Genomic DNA, 16,576 nt, shown 5'->3' with positions numbered 1-16,576 from the left:
AGATTGCTGCTTTTCGAATGCAGTCTGTTTTCAATATGCAGGATTATATATGGCTATCTGAAGTAAGTGTAGAGTAGACATTGTCCCCAGATTTCCATTTTAATGAAAAAACCTGTCTACCATACACTGTGTACAAAACCTGTCTACCATACACTGTGTGCAAAAAAGACTCTTTTGGTTTATTTTGTAAATCATTGACAACAGTGATTTTCAGATTAAATTATATGCAATTCAGTCTCATCAGTGCTATATGTTTTCAGTGGAATTGAGGATAATTTTCTGGGAAAAAAAAAAAAAAGGAAAATAAACGCATAAAAGTCTTCATCTGATTGAAAATTAATACTTGGAATTGAGATTGATTCTGAAGTATTAGCTGGAAATGATTGATTTCAACTGGAATTGAAGAGATCTCAGTTGAATAAGAATATGCTATTTTCAAATTTTTCTTGTATATATTTTCTTGAATGTTTGGAAACTTTTCAGTAGAGGCCAATTTATACTAGTCAGAACACAAAACCACCTAAAATTCTTACTGAATGTGCTATGTTGTAGATTATTAAGGGTCACAAAATTTCATTGACATTGATCCACACGCAAGGTGCAAATGAAAAGCATACATATCTGTATATTTTGTTCAGCCAAAGAGCAAGAACAAATTAAAATACACAAATAAGCTACATTAATATAACTTGCACAAATAAGAATAAATGGTTATTCAAGTTGTGATATATGTTAGCAAACCATTCCTTGATCTTGCAAGTGCATTTCCTTAAAAGTGCTGGATGAGAAGATGAATGCAGATGATCCTATAAGAAATATGTGGTGTTCACTGTTCATGTCAGATGGCGGTTACTCAGTATCACACAATACTTTTACATCATCAAAATATTAAACTTCATCTCTAATTTTTTAAATATAAATTGGCAATTAACATAATTTTAATTTGGCATCTTGTGATTCAGCAATATATCTCAAGTCTCTTAAGTAAAGTTCCTCCATGGAGAAATAGTAGCAAAAAGGAGTTTTGCTACTGTCATTGATACTGCCCTTGTTTTCCTGAAATTTCTAAATTATAGGCAGGTGTTCAAAAGTGTGGTCACCCTACCTACTCAGACAACGTGTTCAGACATACTAAATCCAAGATAACACATGCAGTTCGTATGCATATTTCACTATTTTACTACTTAGAATGAAATATAGGGACAATAAATACCTATATATCCTCTCGTGCTTGTAGTGTATTAAAAAAATACCAGAAGAAATATCATCATTTGGAAATCAATGCTCGATATTGTTATGTTTAAATCTAGTAACTGCTTTTCCACTTATAAAGTAAAAAGAAATTAAATTATTTTGATAAATTGTAGATTATTTAAATAAATCTTAGATTCTTTGATGATATATGAAAATATTGTGAAGAAATGGATGTTTTATTTGCACGGAGAGTCTAGCACAACGCAAAAAATAATCATCATCTAGGTCATTCAGTACCTGTTCTTTGGACAAGATCATCACTTATATATGTTTTCTAAGCTTTTATTTTCAATTAATATGAAAACACATAGAAAACTATAAGGCTTGTTCTTTATTTCTTCTTGTGTCTACTGAAATATCTTAACTCACATCATTCAAAGTAATGTTCCCTCAGTTTTTCCCTTTTAGCATAGCTTCAAATTAAATGTTATCAGAATAGCAGATCAAAAGAATCTCAGAGGAAGCTGACCTAGAAAATGTTTTGAATGGGACTTTTCCTTTATACAGAGATAAGAAAAACAAGTATCACACTGCTTGGTGTTCATCCATTTTGCAAGCAGTAGAAAATTGTTAGTTTTGGTGGGAAAAGGATTTGATCCATTATGTCAGTGCATTTTAGCTAGGCTCATTAGAGCATGTAGTGATGACTGCAATCAGTACTTTTCATAAACACAGTCAAGAATGACTAGAAACTAAGAAAAAATTCTGAAACCTATACCAATTATATTGCAGTTTCTCACTCTCTCTGTAGAAATGTAGATCACATGTGGATCACAACTTTAAAAAATACAGAATCATTTTACAAATCTAATGCGCAGAAATTGTACAGCCATTTACAGAAGATACAGATTTTTGTCAGAAAGGTAATAACTGCTTCGAGCAAAAGAATAAAAGATGTTAGAAAGTTCATCAGAAAATGGATGAATAATGGATACACATTTAATAAATTATTTTTGTCATGTTTTCCCCCAAACCATTCTTTTCTATTTTGATCCTAATGCCTGCATATTCTCAGTCATGTTCCTACTCAAGACAGTATTCAAATACTGGCATAACATTGCAGGTACAGCAAATTAATTTAAGGGACTACGTATGGACTGGGGTCCAAATTTTCATTTTCAGCAGACTGTCCAAACAATTTGGTCAGCTCTTCTATTTCTCTGGTTTCTATATAATGCCATGCAAAATGGAACAGTTATCAGCATGTTTGAGTCATAGTTTCTTTCCATTTCAATGACCAGTTGAATGGTGATCACAGTTTGCTTACAGGATTTTGAATCCTCATGTGGAGAAAGAAATTGAACCTGCCGCTACCCAAGCTGAACAACGAAGCCCCCGAATCATGTTATGCACTGCTATGGCTAAACTGTAGCATACTCTGTGTTCTGAGAATATCTCTTAGATGAAGGCCTGCAAGGGCACAAGGAAAGGATTGTTCATCTATACATCCTAACAAGGACTTTAACATGGTTGTTAACTCTGCTACTCACAGAGGTATTTAACTGCCAATGCTGAGACTTTCCAAGGCACTGAAATTACACTTCCGTGCTGACTATTTTGCAACTTTTACACTTTATGTGCTTTTAGGAATAAATGAAAACTCGGAGATTTGAAATTTATCTTATTTACTTAGAGAGCTACTTAGTTATTTAATAATGATTTAGCTACTAGGGGCAAATGAAAGGAAGGAGAAGTGAGGAGAGGTTATACTAGAAACATATTATGGGTTACAAGCTACAAAAGTAAAAACGTATTTCTACACTTCACAATGCTACCATCCCTAAGGGACAAGTGCTTACATAAAGTGCTCACATCAAAGGATGCTGTGTACTCTTGAATGCATTTCCCTCCTCTCACAAATGTCACTGGAGTGTGTGCATCTTTCTTTTTTTTTCTCACCCTTTTTCTCCCCTTTTGTCTGTTAGTTCTTTCTACCTTCACATCTGTTTTTATCCTTTCTTTTCTTACTTCCTTAGTTGTTTACGTTTCTTTAAAAGCTCTGGAATATGAAGGCAAAATATCCTGCTTATGAGACTGTGGTGTTGCCAAATAACCACCATTGCTCTTGCAAATAGAAACATGCCAGATTTTACCTTGTGTAACACTACACCTGCTAAATGCACTGTATGGTTATAACCCCAAAATCTGATTGGAATAAACAGAGGAAAATAATTAGCTATTTTATTTATTTATTGATTTATTTATAACCACAAACAAACAAACAACAATTTTATTTCCATTAGTATATATCTTTTCAAAATTCAAAATGACAGACAGGCTTACTGGCACTGGTATTTCTATCCATTGATCTCCTCTTAAAGATTGTGAAATCAAAACTAATGGAAGTACAGAAGGGCAGAAAGAACCAAGTTATTATTTCATGAGTAGCTGTATGCAATGGAAAGTTTCACTGATTTCTGACTGATGGGAAATTTGGAAGGGTAAGCTCAAGGACAAAAAACAAAGCAAAACAAAACAAGAACACAAACAAGCAATGTACTACTGCAAATGTCAAAGTTCTGATGTAGCAGAAAAATTGATCTAAAAATCATGCCAAAAATATGCAACAAAAGTATCTGTCAGAACTTTTGTACAGACAAATAGACATTTCAGCTTAGAGCTTGCAAACAGGTGCATTTTAGGATTCACCTCCTGAATAATCTCATAAATTTCTTTGATGAGGAGCAATACATATCTAAACTGTCCCAACAGTTCATCAGGGACTGAATTGTTATTGAGACAATGATGGACACCCCCTGCCCACTGCTGTGACAGTGAAGACAGTTATTCGTGTGGCCTTTTGGGATAAGAGCTAAGAGTATTTCTGGCTGGTGAGAGACAGCAATCTTTCTGTCCAGTTGGTCACTGTGGGCAAGATTTGGCAAATAATCACCATAGGTTTGGTAAAAGAGCAAAGTAAAGAGTGTAATCATTATTGCCTTTACTGATTAAAAGTTGTCATATGGGATGATGAACATGTTCTTATATCTGAGTCTGATATTGATCAGTAAAATTATTTTTATACTACTAAGTTGGAAACACCTCATTTCACAGAAGTATGCCAGTCACCTACACTGTACACACCTCTCTGAAGGAGATAAATGAGAAACTGCAAACTACACTTTACCCTAAGAAACATGACACTTTAAATGGCTATAATCAGAGGCAGGTGCAGCTCCTGGCATGTTCCAGATTACCAGCATGTCTTCCAGTTCCACTACAGTGGGAGTCTTGCAACAGTCTTGCAGTGGGAGTCATCAGCAACAATAGGTAGCTGCAATTTCATGTTCTGTATAAAAGGCAGAGCCTGACTTGATAGCTGTGTGTGGCATGCAAAAATGTCCACCATCTGTCTGACATGTACGATGCAGACAGACTTGGTAGCTGAATGTGCAGCCTATCAAAACCCAAGGAGCAACTGGAAAGTTGTTGCTGTTTACTTCTGCCAAATGCAAAATGATGTGAGAACTACGACTGTTCACAGGAGCTACAGCTCAGAATATGTTCACAGGATCTACAGGTTGATCCAGAATTAGGTTGGTATGGTCTGTAACATACTGTTCTATAAATTCTGCCAAAGTGCATGCTTTTTTGCTCATCTGGGGAAATGTAGGCACAGTCTACAGTAGTGTTAAATTAGTAACTACAATTTCATGATAATTGTGATTCCATTCCAATTTAATTATTATACAACAAGACATCAGGAGGGGGTTCTTCACAGAGAGAGTTGTTGCACACTGGAACAGGCTCCTCAGGGAAGTGGTCACTGCACCGAGCCTGTCTGAATTTAAGAAGAGATTGGACTGTGCACTTAGTCACATGGTCTGAACTTTTGGGTAGACCTGTGCGGTGTCAAGAGTTGGACTTGATGATCCTTAAGGGTCCCTTCCAACTCAGGATATTCTATGATTCTATGAAGTTTTCCAAGGAGTTTCTCTAGCAAACCAAACTACCTCAGGCATGATAACTTCCAACAAGTTGATAACATATATTCAATAAAACATTAAAAAACCCTCAAAATAATGGATTTTGCTACTCGAATGAAATTGGAATGTCCAGTTTAGTCAAGCTTATTAGAACAACAACAACAAAAAAAAAGAACAAAATCTTTGCAGACAAAAAGCAAAAAAAATAAATCCAGTAACCAGTCTGTGCTTTTCTTTGGCAATCTTAATTGCAATATATTAATCTTAATTTTGGTTTCTTAATCTGTCATGCTACCAGAGATCTCTCACATAGACAAGAATGACACAGTGATTGAATAAAATAAAAATACCCCAGATACAGAGTGCACTACTGACATAAACTCTTAATAATGAAAATATGGACCAACAAGGGAAACACACTGATGTAGTATCTGTCTGAAAGCATATTGATTCTCTAGTACATTAATCCTTTGCAGTGAAGAATTATTGTCAAAGAATGAGTCACAGGACAAAATATAGGATGTATTTTTCACTGTTCACATTTAAGAGAATATTTTTTACTTAACTTTAAAAAAGTGATTCATGTATTTTATGATTTATTATATTTTAATTTAATGCATTTAAGTCCAAAACATTATCTTTCTTAGAAAATGTTATCTACCAACTGATCACAATGAAATTTGGTATAAAAAGTTTCACAAAATATATCCATAAAAGACAGAAAAAAAATAAAGCCCATCTAATTTTAAACAAATGATTAGAATCTGCAGGCAAATTGAAAATTTATTTTTGGAACATAAGCAATTAAAATCTTGTCTAGAAGAGGAAGTTGCATTCTCTAAAAACAAAACAAAACAAAACAAAACAAAACAAAACAAAAAACAACCTTCTTCTGAGTTAATGTCTTTCAGTTTAGCTGTTCTTCCTTTCTAAATTAACTTAAAATTAGAATGATTGTGTGAAATTACTGTGGGCTGCCCTTTGCAAAGATTTAATGAAAAAATGAAAAGATTCACACCTTATATCATTGACATAGTCATGGAAAAAAAAATCCCCCATTGAATTGTATACAATAGAAATAACAGGAGTGTGTTTAAAAAAAAAAAAAAGTCATTAGTTTAATAATAACGATGTTGGGATATGTCAAAAACTCCCTTGAGAGCTCTGGAGGTTCAAGGATTCTTCTCAAATCTTACTGCATTCCAGACATCCTTCTGAGTATCAGCACTGACTGAAGATACTTCTTTCCATTTTGATTTCATTTTCCATTTGGCTCATAAGGCCAAAATGGGAACATCTTCTAACATCTCTGGCATTCTTTGGAGAGGGGAGATGCTAGGCTGAAGGATCCCAGTGCTCCAATTTCTCAATTCTCAATAAATGTATGTAGGAAGTAATTTATTGTAATTCAATTACCTTGAAATCTCACTTAAGATTAAAAAATAGGAAAAAAAAAATATTAAGAACAGTATAGTCAGAAAACACTATTCACAAAGCGTAATATCTTTATCTACCTCTTTAATATAGAATTGAAAAACAAAACAAAAAAATTCTTCTCTTGTCCTTTATCAATTAGACCTGTCTTTGACTTCTAAACTGTTCATCTAGTCACCCTCCTAGGGAGACTGCTTTCCTGGTAGAGCACGTAGCTTTTGAACACTTGTGGAGTCTATTAAGGTACCTATATTCTACCAGTAATTTATTCCTTTCTTTCTATTATTCAAGTATTTTAACTGAGCAGAGTGGCAAGACTACGGAAGTGATTCCGTAGTTAGCTCAGCTGATATTATGGTTCTCCACAGTTGAAAGGTGGAAGTCTGGCTTCCCTGAAGACCCCAGCCACTCCTCCTGGCTGCAGTAACAAGAGAAGAGACCTAATTTTTGCATTACAGCATTGAGATGATGGTTGGCTTGCTCATCCTGCTTTGACAGCCTAAGTAGTCCACTTAGGTGAAAAATGTAAATGTCTCCTCAGGTTAGGTGTCACCTTGACTGTCCCACTCACAAGGAGGGGTGAAAATGCCTTTCTCCACTTCAGTGACAAAAGTTGAGATTTCATAGAATCATAGAATCATAGAATCCCTAGTTGGAAGGGACCCATAAGGGTCCCAATTCCTGGCACCACACAGTTCTACCCAAAATTTTAGACCATGTGACTGAGTGCACAGTCCAATCTCTTCTTAAATTCAGACAGGTAGCTTGAAAGAGGTGACTAAAAGCCCTGAGAAAAGCTGTACGTGTGACTTTTTTAGACATTACACCACAATGTTCTCAGATACTGCCATTTCCTAATGCCAGATACTGGTATTTCTCATTGTAGCTTTTCCACATCTGAATAGACCTCCTCAGCCTTTTAACCTACTAAGTTTTACCGTCCTGAACTACCTGCTCTAATTTGTGAGGATGAGTCAAAAGAATAGTTATGCACACTGTCTGACAATTTTGCCATAGGACAGTCTCTAGATTATATATGAGTAAACATATTTCTATTTCAACTAGAGTTTCAATATTAACACTTTTGTATCAAGTCAGGATTGAAATGAAATCTAAAAGTAATTGGAGTAGTCTAGTGTTGAGATTAGTGGCTATTAAGAATATTTTTTTTAGGTAAGGGCAGTTTTAAATGTTTCATGTCTCTCCTTCATAATTCAAGAGAATTAAAAACAAAAACAACAACAAAATCTAACACAACTCGTTGAAGACAATTAATCTCCAAGAGAATTCATCTGGCTAATATAGTATAATAATACTTTATTAGTTGTATAATTAGCTGTATAATTCAGTGAGCAAGGCTCAGTAACAAAAGTTGAGTAACACAATCCTCTTTACTTTCTTTACAACAGTCCTGTTTGCACATCACCCTAGAAATGTTTCCTCTTTTTTTTTTTTTTTTTTTTTCTCAGAAAGGAGCTTGATCTTGTTTCTCGAAGTCCAGATCTCCAATGCATAACTAACAGCCTCTGCTTTTAGGATTAATCATAAATTCTTTCTAGGTTTCCCATTTCTGATAGTTCTTTTTTGTCTCAATCTTGATTGTAGAATCAAGGGAAAAGTGAGAAATCACAGACTTAAACAATTTCAGTCTCAAAATAAGGGGATTCTACGCTGCTTTTGTTGTGTATGTGTGTGTTGCTGGTTCACAGCAGCTACTCACTTTCTCTGATTTAGTAACAGCTGACAAGCAATACATTTCCTAGGACAAGCATATCTCTGATATTCCCAAGTTTCCGATTGTCTGTCCATACTAAATAAAATAAATTGGATAAGTAAGTTAATGATATTCCATAGTCATGTTCAATTTATAGATTTATTCTTTGTCATGTCTGGAAGAAAATTTTTTCCTGTGGCTAGTCACAATTCTTTGTGCATTTGACTCTCTTAATAGGAACTACTCTTAGTTGCTCGGTGGATTCTATATCTGACATTGTATCTCCTCATAGGCTCACTGTAATTATGCTCATATTTTGGTAGTCTATCCAACAGTACAGGACTCATATATTAAATAATATAATTAGGTGTGATTTCTTCTTGGCTTAAGAAGAGTAGAAAGTGTGGGCAGTATATAATGACCCATATCTAGGATGATGAAAATGAATTCTTGAAATACAACCTAGACTTTTTTGGAAGTAATCTGGCTCAGGTATTGAACTCAGGTATTAAATTTGTGTGCTTTGAACAGAGTCCAGCTGTATTCTCAAAAGTGGCTGTCAAGAAAGTATATAGAAACAAGCAGATCAAGAGTAAAAAAAACAAACAAACAAACAAAAAAAAAAAAAAAAACAACACACCAATGAGATTTTGGTGTCTCTCATAGTGTTAAGGTAAAATGTTTTGCAACTTGTTGGCAGCCTTGAGCCTTACAAAGGCCAAAGAAAATTGGGTAGCCAAACATTTTAATCAGTGATCTTAACTTTTTATTATGGTCATGGTAAACATCTTTTCAGTTATTGGATGAACTTGAAATGATGACAACATTGAGAACTGGTCTGTTGATGATGACCTCATTACAAGGACTTGGGCTGGTTAGGACAGATCAATTTTAATATCTTGAAACAGATTTCCCAGTGGGATTCATTTATTTGAACAATCTTATAGTTCTTTGCTGGGTCCTACCAGATATCCCGAGTTATTCAAAAAGTCTCCAGCCCAGCTCAGCTAACACCACCCTTCTGATAATATCTCTTCATTATTTATATTGCTAGGTCTGACCAAATCATGATAATGGGGAATCTGGATGTTATCCAGATTCTGTGCCTAGCAGCAGAAATCAAGGTACATCTGATGGTGTGCCTTGTCACAGGGTTTATCTCAGCTTCATGGTTGAAGAGAAAGGGCTGATACACAGGTTGAAAAGAAATATATTTAGTTTCTTTTTATTCTTATTCTTTTATTCTTATTCTTATTCTTATTCTTATTCTTATTCTTATTCTTATTCTTATTCTTTATTCTTATTCTTATTCTTATTCTTATTCTTATTCTTATTCTTATTCTTATTCTTATTCTTATTCTTATTCTTATTCTTATTCTTATTCTTATTTTCTTATTCTTATTTTTATTCTTATTCTTTTATTCTTATTCTTATTCAATTTTATTTAAGTCTCTCACATGCATTAGGTAATATTATCTGTTATTTTTTGGCATCTTTGGTCTGCTTGGGATGTTCTCAATACATACAGAGTGAGTGATGTAGGAAAAAGCTATAGTCTCACTCATGTCATAGAAATCTCAGAAACTCATCAACAAAGTCCTCCTCATCGTTGAAAATGTTGAATTGATCCCAGAAAGGATATTATTATTCCCCATTTTGCCCCTGAGGGATTGTGTTCTACAATTCTTCAATAATAGTTTGGTTTTATTTTATGAGAAATAAAACCCAATCTTCATTCTGAAGTATTAGACAGCAGCTTGCAAATGTTATAATACCTTTTTTATTTACAGATGCTGCAGGTAATAGGTACTTCAGGTTTACTAAAGTGCATGATTGCTTTTTAAACTGAACATTTATTCATAATAATGCATTGTAAATAAATTGTTGTACTGCAAAGCATCACCACTCTCTCGCAAGCCTCTAAAGTCCTTAAAAGCACTCTTTCTTATTTGACTTTTTAAAACTAGCTATTAATATTTACATTTGTGACTGTGCACAAATACATAAAATCATTGTAAAAGCCAGAGGTTTAAGTGCCTGCCCTTCCACTCACCAGGTTGGAAAGAACTTTTAGATCTGTCTCAGAGGATTTCTTGCTATTACAAATATGAAACTGGGATGTTAAAATGAAAAAGAAGCAAATTTAATAATAATAATAATAAATGCTTGCAAGGGACGGTGCTCATCTTGATGGCTCCAGGGAGTGGAAGGAGATTATGTTAAAGCATAAATGGAGTTTTAACATTTTTAAATCCAGAAGGTCTAATCTAATCTAATCCTTTTCAATCCAATTTTTTTAATGCAGCCTAGACATCAGATTAAAGCTTGCACTTTTCTTTTCTAGGCCATTGCAAACAGAATCAGCATCTGTGCTACCTTTCCAACATTCAACATTTCAAAAAAGATTTTAAATGAATCAAAAGTAAATAAACAAAGGAAAAACTATAAATTGGATACCAGTTATTTTATTTTTAAGGTGAAAAGAAGTGGTGAGAAGAAGGCCATATTCCTGAGCTCAGATAATAATATAAATGTAGTAGTTACACAGGAAGAGGTTTTCTGTACAACAGTACATTTTCTTCCCTAAACAATTTCATTCAAATAGCTCCATAAAATATGTTTTTTTTTTTTTTTTTTTTTTTCCAAGAGTCATGATACTGAAATATGTTAATAAACAGATAGAAAACATTTTTTCCCTATTTTTTTTCCTGATTTATACACGTTGCATTATTTTTCATTTTGCATTTCAAGTGAATCTTAAGTTCTTGCACAGCACTAAGAAAAAATACTCTGTTTTGCCATGTCCCATAGTAAATATAGCCCTACCTTTCCAGTCATAGAATCACAGAATCATACAATATGCCTAGTTGGAAGGGACCCATAAGGATCATCGAGTCCAGCTCCTGGTACCACACAGGTCTATCCAAAATTTTAGGCCATATGACTAAGTGCACAGTCCAAACACTTAAATTCAGACAGGCTTGGTGCAGTGACTACTTCCCTGGGGAGCCTGTTCCAGTGTGCAACCACCCTCTTAGTGAAGAACCTCTTCCTGATGTCTAGCCTGAACCTCCTCTGCCTGAGCTTGACACCATTCTCGCAGGTCCTATCACTGGTGATTAAGGAGTCAGTGCCTGCCCCTCCACTTCCCCTTGAGAGGAAGCTGTAGGCTGTGATGAGGTCCTCCCTCAGTCTCCTCCAGGCTGAGCAGGCCAAGTAACCTCTACCGCTCCTCATACATCTTCCCGTTTAGGCCCTTCACAATCTTCATTGCCCTCCTCTGGACACTTTCCAACAGTTTTACATCCTTTTTGTGCTGTGGTGCCCAGAACTGCACATAGTACTCGACATGAGGCCACACCAGCGCAGAGTAGAATAGGACAATCACTCCCCTCGACCAACTAGCAATGCTGTGCTTGACGCACCCCAGAATACAGTCATGTGGTGAAGTACTCGTTACTGAAACAAACCTGTTTTGTTGAGTCATCCTTTTAACACACGTGTTTCTCTAGAGCAAACTACAAAATTTGGAGACTTTTTCAGTTAGATTAGCGAGTATTTAGATGTTGGGGAAAAAATAAATACTTCCAGAAAGATGACTACCACATATGTATATTAGAATGAAAGTCTTAGAACACTGTCTTGGCTCTGATCCTGCCAAAGTTAACAATAAAAATCACATTTGGATTGTTTCCAATGGGAGCTCAACTGAATTCTTACTGAATATTTTGAAACTCCTACTTGTAAATGCTGAAGTTTTGATACCGGTGGACCCTTTTAAATTTCTTGTGGCAGGGCAGAATCCTTCAGAAATATTGTGCATGCAAATATCTTTTTTTTTTTTATTTTTTTTTTATTATTTTTTTTTTTCTGATAAATGTCTAGGAGCTCTTCAAGAGATGTTCCAGGGACTCCTTGTATAGTTCAAATCCAGTCCACTGGAGTGATTTGCAATGAGTGGTGTCCAGGAGTTGACTGAAAACAAGCAGAAGAATAGGCTATTTATGATCTTTATGGTACGATTTTTATTTTGGTGCCAGTATATCAGCTAGGTTTGTTTAAAGCAAAATCAAGGATCTATGGCAGACAGAGTCATGGAAATGGCTTGTGTTATTCTGAGTTAGTAGCTAATCAAAAAAATGAGCACTGATGTGAACTCCAAGAGTGGATAAAGAGGTATGAATAACATGTTCAGAAGTGTCTGCATGGTCTGAGCATATACATAGAACAGTAGTAAGCCTTAATGTTGTTGAAAAAATAAATAAAATTATAATAAGCACAGTTTGTCATACTGTAAATCATTTTCTTTCCAAAAGACCACAAAGTTTGCCTGCTTAAAATGGTATGATGAACTCAAGAACCTTGTTTTTATGTCAGAGAATCATAGAATCGTTAAGTTTGGAACAGACCTCCAAGATAATCTGGTCCAACCATCACCGTAACACCAATGTCACCGACTAAACCGTGTCCCTAAACACCAAGCCCAAACTTCCCTTAAACACCCCTAGGGATGGTGACACCACCACCTCCCTGGGCAACCCGTTCCAATGCCTGACTACTGACTAGGAGTTGTGGACTCGAATGAGGGTGGAAAGGCCTTGCAGAGGGATCTGGATAGGTTGGAGAGCTGGGCGATCACCAACCACATGAAGTTCAATAAGAGCAAGTGCCGGGTCCTGCACCTGGGACGGGGAAACCCTGGCTGCACGTACAGACTGGGCGATGAGACGCTGGAGAGCAGCCTAGAAGAGAGGGATCTGGGGGTTGTGGTAGACAGCAAGTTGAATATGAGCCAGCAGTGTGCCCTGGCAGCCAGGAGGGCCAACCGTGTCCTGGGGTGCATCAAGCATGGCATCGCTAGTAGGTCAAGGGAGGTGATTGTTCCGCTCTACTCTGCGCTGGTGTGGCCTCACCTCGAGTACTGTGTGCAGTTCTGGGCACCACAGTATAAAAAGGACATGAAACTGTTGGAGAGTGTCCAGAGGAGGGCTACGAAGATGGTGAAAGGCCTGGAGGGGAAGACATATGAGGAACGGCTGAGGGCACTGGGCCTGTTCAGCCTGGAGAAGAGGAGGCTGAGGGGAGACCTCATCGCAGTCTACAACTTCCTCGTAAGGGGGTGTCGAGAGGCAGGAGACCTTTTCTCCATTAACACCAGTGACAGGACCCACGGGAACGGGGTTAAGCTGAGGCAGGGGAAATTTAGGCTTGACATCAGGAGGGGGTTCTTCACAGAGAGGGTGGTTGCACACTGGAACAGGCTCCCCAGGGAAGTGGTCACTGCACCGAGCCTGTCTGAATTTAAGAAGAGATTGGACCGTGCACTTAGTCACATGGTCTGAACTTTTGGGTAGACCTGTGCGGTGTCAAGAGTTGGACTTGATGATCCTTAAGGGTCCCTTCCAACTCAGGATATTCTATGATTCTATTATTCTATGATTCTACTATTTATGAGAAGAAATGTCTCCTAATTTCCAACCTAAACCTCCCCTGGCACAACTTGAGGTCATTCCTTCTAGTCCTATCACTAGTTATCTGCAAGAAGAGGCTGACCCCCACCTCCCCACAAATTCCTTTCAGGTAGTTGTAGAGAGCAACAAGGTCTCCCCTTATCCTCCTCTTCTCCAGACTAAACAACCCCAGTTCCCTCAGCAGGTCCTTATAGGAGTTGCGTTCCAGGCCATTCACCAGCTTCTTAACCCTTCTCTGGACACATTCCAGGGCCTGGATGCAGGGCCCTCACTACTTCTTGTAGTTAGGGGCCCAAAACTGAACACTACTTGAGGGGTGGTCTCACCAGAGCAGAACACAAGGGGGTGATCACCTCACTGGTACTGCTGATTACACCATTACTCGTACAAGTCAGGATGCCATTGGCCTTCTTGGCCATGTGGGCACACTGTCAGCTCATGTTCAGGTGAACATCAATCAGCACCCCCAGTTCCTTTTTCTCTGCACAGCTTTCTAGCCACTCTCCCCCAAACCTGTAGTGCTGCATGGGGTTGTTGTGGCCAAAGTGCAGGCCCTGGAACTTATCCATGTTGAACCTCATCCCATTTGTCTCTGCCCATAGACCTAAGCTGTCCAGGTCCCTCTGCAGGGCCTTCCTACTCTGTGGCAGATCAACACTTTCCCCCAGCTTGGTGTCATCTGCAAACTTACTGAGGGAGCACTCAATTGCCTCATTCAAATCATCATTAAAGATATTAAAGAGGAGGGGTCCCAACACCGACCCCTGGGGAACACCATTGGAGACTGGTCAACAGCTGGATTTTACTGCATTCACCACCACTCTCTGGGCCCAGCCTTCCAGCCAGTACCCATCCAAATCATGGGCTGCCAGTTTCTCCAGAATACTATGGGAGACTGTGTCAAAGGCCATGGTGAAGTCTAGGAAGACTATATCAACAGCCTTTTCCTCATCCCCCAGGTGGGGCACACAGTCAAAGAAGGAGATGAGGTTGGTCAGGCAGGACTTGCCTTTCATGAGCTTGTGCTGACTGGGCCTGATTCCTCAGTGGTCCCACATGCATTGCATGATTGCATTCAAGATGACCTGTTCTATCACCTTACCTGGCATCAAATTTAGGCTGGCAGGCCTGTAGTTCACCAGGTCCTCCTTATGACCCTTCTTATAGATGGGCACAACATTAGCAAGTCTGTGTTCATCTGGAACCTCCCTGGATGACCATGACCACTGATAGATGATGGAAAGTGTCTTGGCCATCACATCCACTAACTCGTTCAACACCCTCAGGTGAATTCCGTCTGGCCCCATGAACTTGTGATGGTCCAGGTGGAGCAGCAGGTCTCTAACTGTTTCCACCTGAACTGTGGGGGATTTCTCTTGCTCCCCATACCAGAATTCCAGGCTGGGAGGCCGAGTACTCCAAGGGTAAGTGGTCTGGCTAGTAAAGACAGATGTAAAAGTGGCACTAAGAACCTCAGCCTTTTCCTTATCCTCAGAAGTCATGTTCCTCTGCGTGTCCAGTAAAGGATGAAGATTGTCATTAGCCCTCCTCTTGCCGTTAATGTATTTATAAAAACATTTTTTATTATGCTTACCAACAGTGGCCAGGTTGAGCTCATACTGGGCTTTGCAAAACCTTTGTGATTTTTTTTCTGCATACACTGGCAACTTGGTTGTACTCTCCCCAAGTTACCTGTTACTTCTTTCGCTGGATATAAACTCTTTTTCTCCTGGAGACTCAGCAAAAGTTTCCTGTTCAGCCATGCTGGTCTTCCCTGCCAGCTCATTTTATGGCACACAGGGACAGCCTGCTCCTGCGCCTTTAAGACTTCCTTCTTGAGGAGTGTCTGGCCTTTCTGGACCCCTCTGCCCTTCAAGGCTTACTCCCAAGGGACCCTCCCTGCCACTGTCCTGAACTGTTCAAAGTCTGCCCTCAGGAAGTACAACGTAGCAGTTTTACCGACCCTGCCTCCTGATGTCTCCAAGAATAGAGTACTCTACCATTTCTTGGTCACTGTGGCCAAGAAATGGTAGAGTACTCTATTACTAAGTACGCTTACTGACCACCACATCTCCCACCAGTCCTTCTCTGAGAACAGTGGGTCTAGCAGGGCACCTCCTCTGGTAGACTCATTAACCAGCTGAGTTAGGAAGCTGTCTTACATGTACTCCAGGAACCTCCCAGACTGCTTCCTCAGAGCTGTATTGTATTTCTGTCATATGTCCAGGAAGTTAAATTCCCCCATGAGAACAAGAGCTGGCAACTGAATGACTTCCGCCTACTGCCTCATCTGTCTCTTCATCCTGGTTTGGCTGTTCATAGCAGACTCCCACAAGGACGTTCGCCTCATTGGCCAAGCCCCTGATCTTTATGCACTGGGACTCTACCTTATCATTCCCAATCCTGAGCTCAACAACCTGAAATACTCTCTAATATAGAGAGCCATGCCACTGCCCCTCCTTAGTTGTCTGTCCCTTCTGATGAGCTTATAGGCATCCATTGCAGCAGTCCAGTCATGGGAGTGGTCCCACTATATTTCAGCGTTGGTGACTATGTCACAGTTTGCTTGCCACACAATGGCTTCCATCTCTTCCTGTTTGTTGCCCATGCTGCGTACATTTAAGATAATGACAAATCATAACTGCACACTATGGGGTCACTGCACACTCATGTGTCTAATAACAGCCTGGAATGAATCTTCAGTGTCTAATTCTGAAGCTAGTCATGACAAGTCTGATGACTACCTAAAGGACTGCCTGATTCAAGATACATTTATC

Source organism: Anas acuta, chromosome Z (assembly GCF_963932015.1).
Source record: "Anas acuta chromosome Z, bAnaAcu1.1, whole genome shotgun sequence".
Classification (NCBI taxonomy): Eukaryota; Metazoa; Chordata; class Aves; order Anseriformes; family Anatidae; genus Anas; species Anas acuta.
This window is presented reverse-complemented; position numbering follows the sequence as displayed.